Source organism: Diceros bicornis, chromosome 6 (assembly GCF_020826845.1).
Source record: "Diceros bicornis minor isolate mBicDic1 chromosome 6, mDicBic1.mat.cur, whole genome shotgun sequence".
NCBI classification, from domain to species: Eukaryota; Metazoa; Chordata; class Mammalia; order Perissodactyla; family Rhinocerotidae; genus Diceros; species Diceros bicornis.
The window spans coordinates 15,550,703-15,567,449 of record NC_080745.1 but is presented as its reverse complement, the minus strand read 5'-3'; the positions used below and the strand labels follow the sequence as shown (position 1 = coordinate 15,567,449).

The window sequence follows — 16,747 nt, the reverse complement described above, 5'->3', positions numbered from 1 at the left end:
CACGAGGTGCCTCCTACATTACAAAGGATTGTCCAAGCGTGGGATTTGCTGGCTACTGATTGCCCGCTACATGCAAGCTGCTCTAATCTTGGCTAGATTTGCAGAGGCTCACAGTTGTTTTGTAACATTGACTCATCACACCTCCACTGCACTGCAGTGCGACTAGAAGTAAGGGTAGAACCCCAGAGCACTGAAGATAAGGCAGTGCCTGTGCCGATACTCCTGGCACCTCAGCTCCGGAGCCCCGGAGCACTGTGGCCTCCCGTCTCAGAAATCTGAGCTCACCATGAGGCCAAAACTGGAATGGAGGACATATGAAGGGAAATAACAGTCTTAGGTATAGTGGTGCCAGATTGTGAATTTCTTTGGAGTCTATCCTAGAGGAAATGGGAAACCACTGAAGGTGTAGCCATGGGAGGCAAATTAACATCAGGTTGGCAAGAGGGACAGCATCATGGAATTTAATCGAAAAAGACTGAAAAATTTGCTAGATTTCCAAGAGTGCGTGCCAAATGTGACGCTTTAGCAAGATGGGAGACTTCAGCAGACTGCCAGAAAGGGGCTCCCGTGAGACTTCTAACTCCTTCCTCTAGATGTTGAATTTCACTACAAACCCATTTCTAACGAACGTCCTTTCCATTTCTGAAGTTCCCCGACTTTGTCATGCTGTAATGTCACGATTATTTTTTGTTCGTCTTTCCATATGTTTCTGAAGAGGAATAAGTGATAGAACATATAGTGATTACATGTAACCCATAGAATATGCACACAATGTGAGTACATTCTAATAAAAACAACCATTCAAATTGAAATGCACAGTAAATATTTCAGTTCCAATATCCTAGCTATATCCTCTGTCACATAGACAATAATATTACTTCCATTCTATGAACCAAATTAAAAGAAATTGTCCAAAATATTGCATTTTTCATGGTTGTCATGCTAATCTAAACAGGTTTTAATGAAATAAAATAGCTAAGAGTGGAATGATGTTACGTGTCCTCTAACCCAGTCCTTGAAACCAATCCCATCAAGTTGCCAAAGTGGTTTTTCAGTCTTGCAGATCATGGTCTTTATCACAATTTAATCACAAGCACACTCACGGTGAGTGCATTCACGGGCGTGAGGAGCTTTTCTGGGTGCCTTTCATACATGACATTCTAACACAACTCTGCACAGTGGGTCTCAGTGGGCCCTCGTTGTACTGATAGGAAAACTCAAGTTCAGAAACCTTTGTCCCCCACCCTATAATGGCATCTCTCAGATCCCAAGCTCCCTCTAGGACCCCGTGCCACCTCTTAATATCTCCACACAGACTCCAAATATCGGAAGAAAGTTTTCATACGCCCCTATCCTCACCCTGAACTCTCTCAAGGCTAAAAACACTCTGCTCCTTCCACCATTCCCCAGGATTCTGAATCCTTTCGCCATCCCAGTCCCCTTGTCCCCTTCCAGTGACTTTTCTCCACCCACCTTGCACCCCCTACCCCAATTTCTATTGTTGTTGATCTAATTGGCATCCACTCCATATGTTTATCCAATTTACAAGAACGAGGAGCAGAACGGAAGGCAGCAAAGCATGCGTATTCAGCTGTGGAGCCAGAATTCCTAGGTTCCAGGGCCAGCCTGCTACCTACTAAGGCTGTGATTAGGGCTGTGTTAATGAAAATGGCCGAGCCTCAGTTTCCCCACTTGTAAAGTGGAAAATTAGCTATGCTCCCTTCCAGAAAAGTAGGGATACAGGGACAGGGCAACTAAGGAAAAAGCCAAATTGGGCAGAGGCAGGAAGTGACCTTGTCTGGAGAGAAGACAAGGTCAAGTTCTGGTGCACTACAGGAAAGGTGCTATAGTGTAGCAGTAGAAGCATGGACTCTGGAGCCAACAACCCTGGGTTCAAGTCCTAGGGCTGCCTCGGTTTCCTCCACTGTTTAACAAGGAGAGTAAGAGTATCCACCTCACTTAAAGAAGCTTCCACATGGATCCCAGCCAGGAATCACTCAAAAAATTTATGTTGAGCATCTGCTATGTGTCAGATCTTATTCTAAGCACTTCGGGTACATCAATGAACCAAACATGCCTGACCTCATGGAGTTTATGTCCTAGTAAGAACAAGCAGTGCATAATAAATAAGCAAATTCTACAGTATGTCAGAGAGGATAAGGAAATACTACAGTGTAAGAAACAGAGCAGAACAAAGCTGCAATATTAAGGAGAGCCAAGCCAGACCTCCTGGGGAAAAAGACATCTCAGCAAAGACTAGAAGGAGAATATCTGAGGGAGGAATATTCCAGACAGAGGTACCTGGCAGTGGGAATGTTCTCATGGGGGCATGCCTGGTGCCCCAGAGGAGTAGCAAGGGTGGAGACTGCAAGGAGGCCACGGGTGAGAGACTGGAATAAGGGAGGGTAGGTAGGTAGGTTAGAGAGATATAGGGGCCAGACTGCAGATGGACTTGTGGACAATTGGAAGGATTTTGGCCTCTGCTCTCAGCGACTTGAGAGGCACTGCAGAATTTCGAGCAGAAGAGGGCCATGAGCTCTCTAATATTTCAAAAGGATCATTCCAATTGCTCTGTTGAGAGTAGATTATAATAGAAAATGGTGAAGCAGGGAGATCTGTTATGAAGCTCTCACAATAAGCCTTAGGAACGAGGTGGCAGTATCTGGGCCAACTGACAGCAGAGGAGGAGGTAGGTGGTTGGATTCTGGACTTTTTTTTTTTTTTGCATTTTTTCCTTTTTTTTATTGTGGTAAAATACACATAATATAACATTCACCATCTTAACCATTTTTAAGCGGACAGTTCGGTAATATTGAACACATTCACATTGTTGTTCAACCATCACCACCATCCATCCCCGTGACACTTTTCATCTTGTAAACTGAAACTTGAACATCTTTTGAAAGTAGAGACAGTCAGACTTCCTGAAAGATGGTGAGTATTTGATCAGATATCATAAGTATATCCTTTTTGAACAGAATGTGGCCCAGGAAGTCACCACTGTGCTGTGGAAATTACTTTCATTGAATTGGTCTGTTGAAGATGTTTCTATAGGGAACCCAGGACTGCTGGACCAGGGGCTGCAAGTTTAGGTTCTCAGAGTATATCAGCCTCTTGTCCAGGTACAACATCACTCTATTAGCCAGAAGGTCATGAAGGATTTCCCTTACACATTGTTGGAAGTCAGCTGGGATTTTAGACAGGGTTAAGACATTAGTAGAGGCTCAAATTGTCACCAAAGAAATGTGAAAAGCTGAAAGCATACTGCTAGGTCCAGAGGTCACAGTCTGTGCATGGACAGACAGACGAGAATGCTGAGGCAAAGACACATCCTTGCGATTAGGGCCGCAGTGAGTGGAGCCAGGCCAGGGGTTGAGGGGAGATGACTTTCCCCAAGGCACTGAACCCTCTGGATAGGGTACTATGGCCTGGAACAGGACAGCCCATAACCACCCTCTCCCAGGGTTCTCGAGGACCCACAGCACATCAGATCCGGTCTTCCCACTCCATCTTGGCCCTAGTTCACCTTCTGCTTATGCACGTGCCCAAAAATATCGTGATAGCTTGGAGCCAATGGAAGTCCCAAAGGACTAATCCAGGGGTTGGCAACACTTTTCTGTAAAGGGCCAGATAGTAAATATTTCTCAGCTCTGCTGTCGTGGTCAGAAGAAGCCACGCCAATATGTAAACAAATGAGTGTGGTTGTATTCCCATGCAGCTTCATCTGTGAACACTTAAGTTTGAATTTTACATAACTTTCACGTGTCATGAAATATTCTTTTCTTTTGCCATTTTTCCAACCATTCACAAATGTAAAAACCATTCTGGGGCCAGCCCGCTGGTATAGCAGTTAAGTTCGCACGTTCCACTTCAGGGGCCAGGGGTTTGCCAGTTTGGATCCCGGGTGTGGACATATTCACCGCACATCAAGCCATGCTGAGGCAGCGTCCCATATAGAAGAGCTACAACTCTACAACTATGACACACAACTATGTATTGGGGCTTTGGGGAGAAAAAAGAAAAAGAGGAAGATTTGCAACAGAGGTTAGTGCAGGGCCAATTTCCCTCAAAAAAAAACGGCAAAGATCTATAAGAATGTTTAAAAAAAAAAATCCATTCTTACCTTGCTAGCCAAACAAAAACAGGCAGTGGCTGGATTTGGCCCACTGGCCATAGTTTGAAGACCCCTGGACTAAACCATGTCTTAGAAGGGTCCTTGTGGCCACCAGGGCTGTCCCAAGGACCAGGCCTCACCCTCTGGTGCTCCAGCTGGCTGCAGTAGAAGGGAGGGCCTTGCATCCTGCTCCCTCAGGTGCAGCCAGGCTGGCCATGTAGCTCTGAGGTCACACTCACCGTGGTCGTCTCTCTGCTGCGACCCCAGCTCAGTCTTGAGTGCTGTTGCAGTCAGATGCGCCAGCAGTGGGGCCGCTGCTAACTCACAGAGATGCCGCACAAGTGAGAACAAGGCACCTGCTCTTCATAACACTTTCCTGCCACCTGCTGGAAAATTGTTTTAATAATAAACAGATCTACACGACTATGAATTTCAATAGTGCTCCCTTGGAGTTCTGTAATGATCATTTGTTCAGTTTAAACACCGGCCCTGGGTTCAGGAAATATAGAAAGGGAAGTAACTAACTCACAGGAGTGCCTAAAGACGTCATGCAAATGACAAAAAGATCTCTCTTCCACAACTTCCTAGGATTTGGGAGGTGAGGCAGAAGGAAGGAGGGAAGGATGAAATCTCATCGCTGTTCTTATCCAGTATCCGCAGGATTAGATTGCCACTCTGCCCTACGCTGAAGGTGTGCTGCAAACAGAAAGCCTTTCTCGGGTAGTGGGGTCCCACAGACTTGCCTGGACCAGACCCTGGAGAAGACAGAGAAGGGAAGAGGCCATCAGCACCTGCTGATTCGAGCACACTGTGTGACAGTCCTTCTAAGCTGCAGGCAGTCCACACAGCACTGGGGCTCTTAATTTTGAAAGGAGTCAGAGCTGAAAGCCAGGAGAACCTGAGTGAGGCTAAGCTTTTCCACTGATTCTATGACCTTGGGCCAGCACCTGGCCTCCTCCTGCCTCAGTTTCTCTGTCCCTTCCATAGGAACAACACTACTAGATGTTGCTATCTCAAAGAGGTTATGTGACAGTGGAGTGAACACCCTCTGCTCAGCATTATAGTGAGAATGTGCAATCCTGTGACCAACAGGCTGGAGTGAGAACAGGAGGTGAAAGAAAAGGTCTGGTTGTACTTATGTAAAGGGGAATAGAAAAACCAGGAAACACTAGAAGAGAGTCGGTAACACGGCTCCAGGCTTCCAGGACCTACCAACGAGTCCCCAGGTGTCACAATGAAAAAGTAAAAGGGTCAGAGACCCAAACCAAGGGATATATACAAAGATTAAAAGGTCCATTATCTCTAATTTAAAACCAAAACCTTTGCTATTTACTCTAGGGAAGCAGGAAAGGAAGAAACACGGGCTGCTCTGTTTCTCCTGGACATCCAGCACTCTCTGGCAGGTTGAGAATCCGGGTCCAGAGTTCCCACAGCAAAACAGGTGTGGGCACAGCGAAGCCTCAGGAAACCGAAGGTGCATGTCAGCTGGAACTCAGGGGCCTGGGACGCAGAGAGCCCCTTGTCAGGCCTGGGGTGGGGGTCGAGCATAAAGTGCAGACATCAGACCCAGATCTGGTAACAAAACTGTCCGAGGAAGAGCCAGCGGATCCCAGTGTTATGACAGCTGCACAGGGGCAGCTCAGCACCGAGGATGCCTGAGTAGGGACAATGGGTCCTTTGTGGGTGCAAGGCAGGCCGGGGGGCAGTGTGACGGGGCCGGGGAGCCCCTCAGTGCTCTCCAGGACGCCAGGAAGAGAACCCTGCATGGGAAGGGCTCACCCAACCCCGTGTCCGTCATGAACTGACAAGGCCCTTGAGCAGCTTTAAATACCAGTTTCCATCTCCTCATCCACGTGCCATGACTAAACTTCCATGTTGAAGCTTCTGTCTGGGAACACGGGGTTTCTCTGGGCCTGGTGTGTTGTGGAGACTGCCTTCTTAGAGCACAGAAGGGTGCTCAGTGTAACACCCCTGACACACAAAACCATAGGCCAATGTTCACTTCCACTCTGATCCAAATTAGGAATCGGGGAGTCCCCACTGACTCTCCCACCAGCACTTTCTACAACTATCTCAGGAGGCTCAAGAGCGGGACTCAGGCTCTCCTCCTCCCTTCCCTTCTCGCTGCTCCCATCATTTCCCACCTCCCTTTACCGCCAGCAGCCCCTATGAGCCAGGTCTGCAGGGCACAGCTGCCCTTGGCCTCCATGCGGGCATGACTCTGTGCTCAGAAAGTAGGCACTGTGCCCTGTGCCACTCGCCAAGCCACACTCACAAAATCCTCCCCACCCCCCAGCACCCCACCATAATCTGAGCTCAGAACGTAACTTTTTGTGGGAATTTCCTGAAGACCTGGGAATAAGCCAAGGGAGGTATAACAGATGAGATAACTTTGAAGTAGGGCCCAAATCTGTCCTAGATGTCCCCAACTGACTAACTGCTTACCTCACTCAAGAGACCCTCTGTATGGCCGAAGGTGACCACCCACCAGCATTAGTAAGGCCATTCTTTGGTCTCCATCTGCCACTCTTGTGGGATATTTCTCAATTTGTTCAGAACTCAGACATTTGGGGGTGTATTTATTGAATCTGCTCAGAGACCCACACCAACCAAGTCCCATGTCCTGCCCTAAGATCCACAATTTCCCCAGATGATTGACAATGAAGGCCCATTTCTTCAAAAGAAACCCCTTCCACTCAAAGTCTGGTCAGGCCTTGGGGCCTTGACCTGACAATCCTCCATGAGGCACAGAGGATGGAGTGTGGATGTGGACAATGATGCTGGCCTGCTCCCTCCATTCTCTGAAGAGCTCCTTCTGGCCTCCTTCCCCAGACAGGTAGACACAGACTCACCTGATGCTTTGGGGAAAGGGAGTCACTGTGGACTCAGGAAATAAAGAAGATACATCCTTAGTTTCTCATTTCAAAAAGTACCATAGAGGTGTGAGACCAAAGATTTGAAAGGCGATAAAGCAGAAAGATACAAAGCTTTGTTATCCACCCTCACTACCATTCTCATTCACAACGCACCCATATATGTGAAATGAGAAGCTAAGGATGTATCTTCTTTATATATATTTAAAGAAAATATGTAATCTAGTTTGTGTGTATGCATGTGTCTGTGCGTGTCTGCGTGTGTCTCTGTGTCTGTGTGAGTGTGTGTACACCCTCCAAACTGGGTAGGAGAAGGAATTGTTGGGAGAAGAAGCATGAGGCTTAGGCCCAGCACCCAGGCCACGCTCTTTCCCCTGTCCTCCTTGGGCTGAGTACAGGGGAGTTAGGGGATGGACACACAGTGGACTCTACCTGGAAGTCTGAGAGTCTGATCTAGAACTGAGACCAGAGAACAGCCTGAAAGACGCAGTAGCAAACCTCTTAGAGACCTCTGTGTTGTCCAGCCTCAAGAAAGTAGTGGATCTAGGTGTGTCTGGGCACCCGAGGACCCATAACAGCCCCACCTGTCCCCGACCTGAAAGGCATGAGAGGGCATCTCTAAGTTCCCAAGGGCCAAGTGGGACTTGGAAGTTAGACAACCCAGGTGGATCTACTCAAAGTCATGAAACTGGAATTCGGGAACCTGCATCAAAGGAACCCACTTGGACTCTCTCCACTGAGGCTCCAGGGGGAGATTCTGCTACTGTCTCAGCAGACCTCTGTCCCAGGGAGCCAAGGGACCACGGACACCATGCCTGGAGTCCTCCCGGCCCTTCTGTGGATGGCCCCAGAGAACATGAACCATACACTGGAAGTAGGTGAGGTCAGCAGAGACCCGGGAGAGACAGAGGCCTCAGAAGGGGCCAGCGGCCCCACGGTACCATGTATGCGGCTGTGGCAAGCCCTGTGCTCGCGGGTTAGAATCAACCCAGGGATGAGGCTAGGGGGAGCCATCGAGTTTTAAACCTAAAATGGCTGAGCAATCACTAACTCGGCAGAGTTAACCAAGAAGTGGTTGACTTATCTCTATTAGGTATAAATAGAAACTAGACTGGAATTATGGAAAATAACGGGAGTTACAATTCTTTCATACCCGTCTAACCGAGAGACTTGGACCACTACAATGGTATTTCCCACAATTTGCAAGTCTGTTTAGTACCCTAAGTCCCTACTGAGGGGCTACATCAGGAGGAATCCACCTCCCCCGCCCCTCCCTACAGGCCAGGCCCCACCGTTGTCACACCAGAGTGACACATGTCGAAAGCAAGGGAAGAAAGCAAGTTCCATCGGATCCACTTGATAGTAATTTATGCTGCTGCTTTTTAAAAGGATTCCTTCGGGTGGGAATGATTGAGTTGGGAGTGAAAGTCAATAAACTTCAGACCATAAACAAAGATCGAACTTCTCCAAGCTTTTCAACGATTTTGCAATGTAAAGCCTGGCGCAGTTGGGGGAGAGGGTCCCAAGCGTGCCCGCACTGCCCCCTGCTGGAAGCTTCCGGCACCGACGCACCGCGGTCCACAGCGGGGGCCCCTCCAGCAGTCCGGGCTGTCGGTGCGCGCCGTGAGCGCTCAGAGCCTTGTCCCGGCGTCCGCGCTTCCAGCGCTAACGTGTCTGTCTTCACAAAACACTTGCTACACGGCCTTCTAAGTAGCGTCGTTCTTAATTCTTGGAAATCACTGCGTGCTAGACGCTGACTTGAGTCGAGCGAGCTGCCCTGGGACCCCCGGCGGGCCTGCGGACCACAAGATGCCCAGAGCGCAGACCAGCTAGGCCGACTGGGGGCGCCAAGCCTGAGCCAAGAGGTGGCTCAGGGAAGTGATAAATATCTCCACGTGGGGACACGGGGTCTGTTGCCACTGGAGTCCCCTGTGGCCGTCCCCTCTGCCATCCACTGGCACATCAGCAGAAGAGCCTTCCATGGCAGGGGAGGGAGTCAGAGGTGACGTTGCTTCTGAGCCCCAGGAAGTCGCCAGAACCAGCCTATGGAGGGGACCCGAAATCTCTACCTGGGCAGGAGTACCTCTGAGAAACCTCCTGAAGTGAGGGGTGGGGGCAGCAGCTGAAGCCACGCAACAAGAAAGAGTAGTGTAAAGTCATAATCAGGGGGGAAAAGAAAGCCACCCAACATTAAATTTCAAATTTGAAACACTCTAAATGTCCAACAGTGTGGCGATGGTTGTGTTATAATTAATAATAGCCATTTAAATGTTTATTTACTAATATGACCACACTGTGTCTTTAAAATGCATCCAAAAAAATAGAAATGTTCATGGCGATGTTCTCTGTTTGATAAAATTAGTAGCAATTTTTCTTCTTTTTATTTTTCTGCATTCTTATATTACAAGTTGTGTTGTTCTTACAATCCTAAAAACATCTTTACTTTGAAAAAGGAAGAACATTTGGAAACAAGAGAGGATGTACGAAGGAACAAGTTCCCCAAGAAAACAAGCAGGTTCAAGTGCTTGACCTTGGGCAACAAGAAAACTCCATTGGCTTTCAAAAGAGCCTGAGGCCCACTCTGGCAGCAGTGGGACAGAAGAGCTGGGCTCAGGCCTGACTGTCCTCCCTTCCTCTGAAACAAGACAGGATGCTGTCTGCTGAGGCAAAGACTGCTGGCGTGAGAAGAGGACAGCAGATACCTGAAAGCAGAGCCTGAGGAGTGACCGAGGGAGCTGAAGGGGGTGGCGTGGGGGACAGGGAGTCCAGTGGTCAGAGGTATGAAGCTGGGGAGGGACCACAGGGGCTGGCAGCGCCAATTCCTGGCTTTGGGGCTGTGGGCAAGCTCTTGACTATGGCTCCCCTGACTAACCCCTTCTCTCAGGAGGGCAATAACGGCTACCTGCCTCCTAAAGCTGTGGAGAGGGTACACAAATCACCATCCATAGAGCACTTGGAAGAGGGCCCACACAGAACAAGCACCCAGGGAGGGTTAGACGACCGTGTTTATCTGCAGGCACCTCTGAGGAACTCTGGAACAAGCTGGGGGTGTGCCATTAAAGAAACTCGCTAGCCTCTCCTGTGTCCTTTAGAGATGCGTCACAGAAGTTGTGGTTGGCCTTCACAACCTCTGTGATGACAAATATGTATATAGTGTTAATGAAAAAATTTTTTTACTCTTTTTTAATTTTTGTGGTAAAATATACCTAACATAAAATTTACCATTTTAACCATTTTTAGATATACAGTTCAGTGGCATTACATACATTCACATTGTTATGCAACCATCACCACTATCCATCTCCAGAATTTTTTTATCATCCCAAACTGAAACTCTGTACCCATTAGACAATAACTTCCCATTCTCCCTTCCCTGCAGCCACTGGCAACCACCATTCTAATTTCAGTCTCTATGAATTTGACTACTCCAGGTACCTTCTGCAAGTGCAATCATGCAGCATTTGTCCTTTTGTGACTGGCTGTTTCACTTAGTATGTCTTCAAGGTTCATCCATGTCATAGCATGTATTAGAATTCCCTTCCTATTTAAAGCTTAATAATATTCCATTACATGTCTACATGACATTTTGTTTATCCATTCATCATCCATCAGTGGACATTTGGGTTGTTTCCAACTGTTGACTATTGTGAATAATACTGCTATAAACATTGGTATACAAGTATCTGTTCAAGTCCATGCTTTTGATTCTTTTGGGTATATACCCAGATGCAGAATTGCTGAATCATATGGTAATTCTGTTTAATTTTTTGAGCAACTACCATGCTGTTTTCCACAGCAGCTGTGCCATTTTACATTCCCACCACCAGTGCGCAACGGTTCCAATTTCTCTACATCCTCACCAACACTTGTTATTTTCAAAGAGAGAGATATATATATAATAGCCATCCTATCAGGTGTGAACTGGTATCTCGATATGGTTTTGATTTGAATTTCTCTAATGATTAGTGATGTTGAGCATCTTTTCATATGCTTATCGGCCATCTATATATCATCTTTGGAGAAATATCTATTCAAGTTCTTTGCCCATTTTTTAATAGAAATATTTTTATGAAGGCCACTTTATTATTTTTTAATGATTAGTGTTTTTTGTGTACTGTTTAAGAAAACTTTGCACAAAAGGTTTCTCACAAAAATAATTTTCTATATAATCTTCTAGAAGTTTTATGGTCTTCGCTTTTATTTTTAGGGCTATGACTCATCTTAATTGTGTGTATGTAGTGAGATAGTATTTGAGGTTCACTTTTTTCCATATGAATATGCAGTGTTTAAACACCATTTGTTAGACTTTTTTCCTCCATTAGGTTGATTTGGTACCTTTGTGGAAAATCAGTTGCCTATTTGTGTGGTTCTATTTCTTGACTCTCTATTCTGTTCCATTGGTTTATTTGTCTGTTCTTATGCAAATAAACACTATCTTTATTGCTTAGTTTATAAAAACTCTTGAAATCAGATTAGATAAGTCCTCTTTGTTCCTCTTTTTAAAGATTGTTTTGGCTATTCTAGATCTTTTGCCTTTCTCTGTAAATTTTAGAATCAGCTTGTCTATGTCTACAAAAAAAAGTCCTGCTGGGCCTTAGATTAGAATTCCGAGTCTATAAATCTATTTCCAGAGAAATGCCATCTTAACTATATTGAATCTTATAATCCATAAATATAGTATACCTCTCCACTTATTTAGGTCTGCCTTAATTTTTCTCATCAATATTTTGTAGCTTTTAGTGTAGTGATCTTGTTGTATATATTTTGTTAGATTTCTTCCTAAATATTTGATGTTTTTGATGCTGTTATAAAAAGTACTTCTATTTCATTTTCTAGCTGTTTGTTGCCATTGTGTATGAATACAATTAATTGTTTACTGACTTTGTGTCCTGTGACTTTACCAAATTCAAGGATTATTCTGGTGGTTTTATTTTTACATTCCATAGGATTTTCTATGTACACAACCATGTCAGTGACTAATGACAGTTTCACGACTTCTTTTCCAATCTATATGCTTTGGCTACCCTGGGGGTTAGAATGAAGATGGGAGGCACTGGGATTATTGAACAAATATTCATTTACTAAATATTCTTTGAATATCTGCTACATGTACGACACTACTGAGTAATGAAGGGAGTTCACAGATTCACTGGTTCGAGATCTTGCTCTCACACTCAAGAAGAGACATGTATATAAGTATTGCTAGTGCAGCATAGAAGGGCACAAGGACCATAAAATATGTACTGACAAAGTGCTGTGGGATGTCCAAGGGAGAGAGACTGGTTCTAGGACCACTGGGGAACATGAATCTCTTATGTACACAGATGGCTTTATGCTTTTCACAAAGTGAAAGATGACTACCAGAATTAACCTCCACAGCTCCATGACACAGGCAAGGTTGTTGCCGATCTGCCCAAAGTCGTGGAACAATGGATCTACGCTGGATGTGTGATTTTTATATTTGTACACTTTCCACCATGGGGCCAGAGGTCATCCTTGGAAGTTATTCAATGATAAAAATCCTTAGGCTGGAAAGGAACTTTGACAAACCTCTTTCCTAATTTAGCACTGCTATTCTGGAAGAATTGTTTGCCCTCTTAGGGCATGGACAGCATGGTAGCGGGCAGTTAATTCTGCCCCTCTGGGTTTCTGAAGCACTTTTAACACAGAGAAGAGAAGCAACGTCCCTCTCTCTCCAGCGCTCCTCAACTGGACTTGAACAACAGTCTCAGCTAGCATCTTTTTCCTGTTCAGAAAACCGCTATTTTTTTTCTTGGAAACTATACCAATTTACCAATTATGCTACCGATTCCACATCTTTTTCTTTTCCTACCAGGACCCTAGGATTCTCATTTTGATGTTCCCTCTAGCAGAGAGTGGGCAAACCAGAATCTCCTTGATCCCTTCCGGACTCCAGCATCTAAGCCCAGAGCAGGCTTGCTCCCCCAGAGTCTAAACAGCCCAGAATTTACTGGAAAATTCAAGATTTTCCAGTAAAAGAAAGGGAGGGAAAAAGAAATTTAAAAACTACTATGCCCTCTGGTGGTCATGAATGAGACTAAAGACACCAAAATATCAAATTTCCCAAAAGTACTTGAATTACAATTAATCATAACATTTGCTTATAATTTTACAAAGTAAATTATATCTTTGCCATTCTTTTTCTTAATTACAATATTGTTTGTACATATGCATCTGTTTTTCTTGATCAGATTTTTTAGTGAGTTGTCTTTTGTTGAGGTTTATAGTTTTTTATATTTCTCCTTTTATTAATATTATCTTTGTCTTATACGTCTTTGAATTCCCCTTTCCAATAAATCGAAGTTGAATGTTGTCTTCTTTTGTTTTCTTTTTTCCTTTATTGGTGATAAAAACACCATATGTGAGGGGCCGGCCCCGTGGCTTAGTGGTTCAGTGCGCACACTCCACTACTGGCGGCCCAGGTTCGGATCCCGGGTGCGCACCGAGGCACCGTTTCTCCGGCCATGCTGAGGCCGTGTCACACATGCAGCAACTAGAAGGATGTGCAACTATGACATACAAGTATCTATTGGGGCTTTGGGGAGAAAAAGGGAAAAAAAGGAGGAAGATTGGCAATAGATGTTAGCTCAGAGCCTGTCTTCCTCAGCAAAAAGAGGAGGATCGGCATGGATGTTAGCTCAGGGCTGATCTTCCTCACACACACACACACACAAAAAAAACATTATATGTGAATTTTCTCTTGGGTATGGCTTTGATAAATATTACAGAATTTTATATGTATAGTGTTGTCATTTAATAAACATTATGTTGTTATATTCTTTAATTTCCCACTGTAGTCAATTATTATTTGAGAGAGAATTGAGCAAGTTACAAAAGGGACAATTTTGTAATTCCTATTGAAACATTCATTGTTACTAGTTTTGCTATATTATGGAAAGCGTTTATAGCCTGTAAGATTTTTCTTTATTTTTTGTAATGTATTGGTCCTCTCTATGTCATAATGAATTATCAGACTTCGCAAAGATTTCAGACACTGGAAAGGCTCAAAGCTCAGATTATTGATACCTTCTATTTCATTCTTTTATAATCTATACCTCCTTTTTGCCAGCTTAATTTAATATAAACTGATAATGGTAAATTCAAGTTTCTAAATAGCATATTTTGTTGAATATTCCTTAACTCCAAACGTTATGTCTTTATGTCACAAAGTAACAAAATTCATAAAGTTTTAAAAACGTTATCCTTAATATTGATGGTCATAACCACTTTGTTAAATGTTTCTGTTGACTAAACAATGCTCTTTGAATGTTAATATTCATGTCAGTCCCTCTGTCCATATTTCATAAAGCCTTTCTGGGTTATTTTGTTTCAGGTGCACCTGTTGCAGTCCAATGAACGTCCCATCAAGACAACCCAGTGAGATGAGAGGAGCAAGGCATTTGGAGTCAGACATGGGCAGAATCCCAGATTGACCACCTACTGGTTGTGAGACCCTGGGCACATGAAGGACACCTTTCCAAGGTGGAGGGAATGGCAAGGCCTACTACACAGGGCTGCTGTGAGCATTAAATTATGTATAACTTACATAAATGTCTACATAGACACATCTGTTTCCAAGAGCATCAGACTTGGGACTGTTCCCAAGTCCACTCTGGGCACTTCTGTGCATTCACAATAGCTTAGTAGTTATTGGATACCTAATAGGCAAAATGAATTGTAGTTTTTAGACAAATCAACATTTAGGAACCTATCCTAGAAATCCAGAAAAAGTGATCACACATTGTGGAGTGACAGGAAGAGTAGAGGTGGCAGATACAATACATAGTTAAGAGTCAAACTGGGAGGACACAACATTTGATGGAACGTGGCAGGTGAGAGGGGAGCTTCTTCGCCATCAGAGGATCCGGATTGTGGACATTCGCAATCCAAGCCCCACTCTTTATGCTTCCTTGTCTATTTCTTGTCTTTAGATGAGTGAACACATTCCCACTTGCTTCCATCATTTACCAAGGGTAAGCAGGAAAACAGCCCCATTTGATCCTATGGTTGTTATCCTAAAACAGTATAGCCCTCATTTACAATATATCTTAAAACAGCAATAAGCACGCAAAATTTTATTTCTCCTTTACGGAAGTGTAAGACTTTAATGTCTTTTGGCTTCTCTCAGTCCACTTTCCCATCCCTTCCTATTCTTTTATTATTTAGTCTGTGATCTTAAATCCTGGTTTAAAATGATACTACTCTCTTCTCTCCCAATATCACTTGGGGGGATGTTGCAACCACTTCTCTTGGTCCATCAGATTTATTAGTGATATACCCTCTCCTATTGGGGTTTACTGATTTTCTTTAACCCCCATTCCTCTGACTTGTTTTGAGGCCTGTCTAGAGCTTTTACCTCCCAATAAGACTGATGGTTCTGTTGCGAGTGTTACTTAGTTCATATGATGTCTTCTGTTGGGCACCCCCAGAAAGAAGATGCTGAGACAAAGACTTGAGGGCAAGGAGTTTGGGAAGCACAGTCAGGCAGAGTGGGAGAATGAGCCAGAAAAGGAAGGAACATCAATCAAGGGTGCATGAAAGGTGGGTTACCACTGTGGGAAAATGGGGTGCAAGCCCACTGGGGCCTCTGAGAGAGTATAGAATACACTTCAGAACCGTCCGCTGAGAAGGCGGCAAGCTGGGCTATTTCTCCACGAGTTCCTATTCCCTTTGGTTGAAGTCAGTTCCTGAAGGTATTAAACCCTCAGTGTTTGAGGACTGCCACACTCAGAGGGCCAGGGGAATTCCTGTGGCCAAAGAAAGTCCTCAGGCAAGGAACTCAGGTTCTTGAAGGAAGAAGCCCTCCATAGATAGGAACATTGTCACGAAAGCTTAAGGTGAGCTCAGAGTATATGATGGGCACCAACAACATCCGCTAAACATGGTATTTTAAACGTTCCACTGAGAGCGATGTCAGCATCATGGTGAGTTGTTCCCTTTGTCTCTCCTCTCTAAGTTACAACCAGTGGGACACCCATTGACCAACAAGGGACTCCCTGCACAGCACACCAGAACACCTGAGAGATCCAAACATCGATACATCTGAAGGTGAGTAGACTGAACTGCTGGGAAGCATTGTAACTAGGGCAACGGCCCCTTCCCTTTGCCCCAGCAATCCAAAATGCGATACCCCTGGCAGTGGCAGTGGTGCTCTGACTTGAGTGGTCAAAAAGCACACCAGTGCATGCCAGCAACAAAAGGCTGCAGGAGGAGCAATGGCACTTGTGGCTTAGCCCTGGCCCCTCCTCCAGCAGTGGCAGGTGGCACCCCCAACCTGATGCTTCAGGAAACACAACAGTGCCAGTAACCCAGCCCCCTCCCACTCCCCAGGCAATGGCAATTCCAACCTCAGTCTTTCCAGCAGCAAGGGCTGCATCCAAAACGTGGATACCCCCAGCAGGGGCAGTGATGCCCTGACCTGAAGTTTCAAAAAGTGCACTGGAGCTAGAGACCAGAGGCTGCAGGAGCAGCAGCAGTACCTGTGACCCGGCCCCCAGTGGCGGCACCCCCGACACCAACCCTACCAACAGCAGAGACTGCATACATACCCCAGGCCCCTCACAGTGGCAGCAACACCTGTGAACCCACCACTCCTGGCAATGGTGCTGCCAGCACCCCCAGCTAACCTGGAAGCAGCAGCACAGGTGGTACATGCGGCAGCAGCACCCAAGCCCATGGAGAGCCCACGAAGAGCCAGTGGGGGAACATGAGAACTCAGGGACCTTGGAAGCAGCAGAGG

The 16,747-nt window shown here is 45.4% G+C and overlaps 1 long non-coding RNA gene across 1 annotated transcript in view; it reads right to left on the bottom strand.

Moving 5' to 3' along the window:
- Nucleotides 1-586: 586 nt before the first annotated feature.
- LOC131406983 (uncharacterized) overlaps nucleotides 587-16,747 on the bottom strand; it is a 74,316-nt gene continuing 58,155 nt past the window's right edge. The window contains exon 3 of the long non-coding RNA XR_009220420.1: nucleotides 587-709. This is a non-coding gene — a long non-coding RNA (uncharacterized LOC131406983). The remainder of the gene's footprint in view (nucleotides 710-16,747) is intronic.